Consider the following 2,564-nt stretch of genomic DNA (forward strand, 5'->3'; position numbering starts at 1 on the left):
ATTATAGATACTCTGTAGCTAGAGTAGGATGTCCTGAATGCATAATATTGACATCTATTTTATTTGTAATTTTTTCTTAAAAATAAGAGTAGTCATTTTTAATTGTATAATTATGGTGGAACAGAGAAGAGGTAATTGCATCTTAGCTTGTTAAATATTTTAAACAGAGCATGAATATCTATTAATAGCATCTACTCATGTAAATATTTAATTGAATTTTCCTAAATGAATTCCTCAGAGAATCACAAAGCAGCTTCTACTACATTAATTGAGATAAGAGTCAGATTCCTAATGCCAGAAAGGAACCCAGGAATTGACCCCAGTCTTCCTTGACTAAACATAAAGACTTAGTTCTATATCCTTTCTCGAGTTCTTAGACTTAGAAAGTGCAGGCTAGATGCTACTTTTGATCAGATCCTTTTCTATGCAACTCAGATAGCTCTAATTCAATCAATAAAGAGAAGGGAAAAAATCTCTGGAAAACTCAGAATTATTTTTGCCATGAAAAATGATGGCTTTGTAGCATTTAAGTCCATAGACATACACAGAACTAGTTTCCAAAGCAACTGCAACCACGTTGCCCTTATAAATTCAACTGTGAATTATTTATTTCTCAGAGATTTTTCAGTAAGGAAAATAAAAACAAGTACACAGCTGCCCCACATTTAAAGCAGCTACCATTTAGGAGGAAAATCTTGTTTTATTTAGAAAAAATATTTTCAACTGCCACAATTGTGCATTATTTGTTCCATTTACCTTCTCCTAATGGTATGGAAAAAGTGTATAAGAGGAGAAATGAATGTTGAGCTTTTTATGTCATATTCAGGTTAAGTAGGCACATTGTTCTCAACAGCAATGAAAAGCTAATGGATAATATCTAAGTGCCATTCTACCAGCAAGACTCTAGCTATTTGAATTGAGAGGTATCCCTCACTCTATGAAATGAGGTCATTTTCCTCTTCTTTCTGCTGATGAGTGAGCAGTGATTCAGTAGGTAATAGATAGGGGAGAGAGAGGTGATTCCACTAGCTGGAGTCAAAAAGACCCAAATTTCATATGCACTTAAGCACTCTTTGATAGCCATCCACCATCACTGAGGGATGAGATTTTTCTGTCATCCTTCCATAAGGAAGTTTTCTTCATACCTGCACTTTAAACCTGCTTTCTCCATCTGCAAAGGTGAATGGTAGTGTTGAGTATTTAGCATTTCCTGCATTAGCACCTCTTAAGCGTAGCTTCAAAATGTTAGTCTTACAGTTTACAGCATGGAGGGTATTTAGCTCAGTTTTCTGACATGGACTTACAGCATGATGCCATGTTTTCCCAGGTTGCTAGGGCTCTCCCTCAGCTTCTATTTTATGGCGTCTGTTGGACACCACATTCTATTCTAAGTATTCATAAGTTGTCAGTTCAATGATCTGTTCTTAATGCTGCCCAAATTTGATATTAATCAAATTGGCCCAAACTTACAATATCTACTTTTTTCCTTTTTTGACTGCTGGGACATAAAAAAGCATTGATGGGGGGCGCCTGGGTGGCTTAGTCGGTTAAGCGTCCGACTTTCTCTTAGGTCATGATCTCGCGGTTCGTGGGTTCCAGCCCCGCGTCGGGCTCTGTGCTGACTGCCAGCTCAGAGCCTGGAGCCTGTTTCAGCCTGTGACTCCCTCTCTCTCTGACCCTCCCCTGCTCACGCTGTCTCTCTCTCTCTCCTAAAAATAAATAAAACATTAAAAAAAAAAAAAAGCATTGATGAATACATAGCACGGGTGCTCTATAACATCTCCTATATATCGTCCTTAAGAATGTAGTTGAAATCAAAACTGTCTGTTCTGGACCCATTTGTTGGAAACATGGGCAAATTATTAGAAATAATTCTAATATTTTATAACTGTTCTTTTAAAAATTACATTAAAGATGTGAAACACTTGCTGTATTCATTCATTCATTCACTCCCCTCCCCCTCAGGTGACACTCAATTTATAATTAATTTTCTAAAGTGAATGTATTGGCATTTAGCAATTATGTAATCAGTTTATGACCATTGGAGTATCAGTTTCCCCAATCTCAGAGGAATAATTGCTCTTAATATAAGATTCCACTGATAGCCACATTCCACTGAAATGATATGACTTTGACAAATAAAAGGTAGTAAATGGGCTGCTATTTTGCTACTGGACTATCAGTGTAAAAATTAAGAACTTCCTGACTTCCAGTAGCCTATAGGTTCTTGTTTTCCTCTAAGTTTCAGGGATTGAGCCAGTGCCAAAGGCACACTTCACCTGCTAAATATATTTGAGTTCGGAGAGAATAGGGAGTCATATAATAGCAAATAATAATCATAGTTGTTATGAGTGTGGCATCATGAGATACCCAGATGTAAATAAGGCCTTGTTTATTCTTACTTATTTTATGTTTTAAAATTTTATTGAATAATTGCATACAATATTGTATTTCAGATGTACAATGTAGTTATTCTATAATATGTTACAAAATGGTCACCACAAAGAAAGCCCTGTTTATTCACTTGAGCTACAGACTTCCTCATTTTCCTGTCCACTCAGATT

This window comes from Crocuta crocuta, unplaced genomic scaffold (assembly GCF_008692635.1).
Source record: "Crocuta crocuta isolate KB4526 unplaced genomic scaffold, BGI_CrCroc_1.0 scaffold742, whole genome shotgun sequence".
Classification (NCBI taxonomy): Eukaryota; Metazoa; Chordata; class Mammalia; order Carnivora; family Hyaenidae; genus Crocuta; species Crocuta crocuta.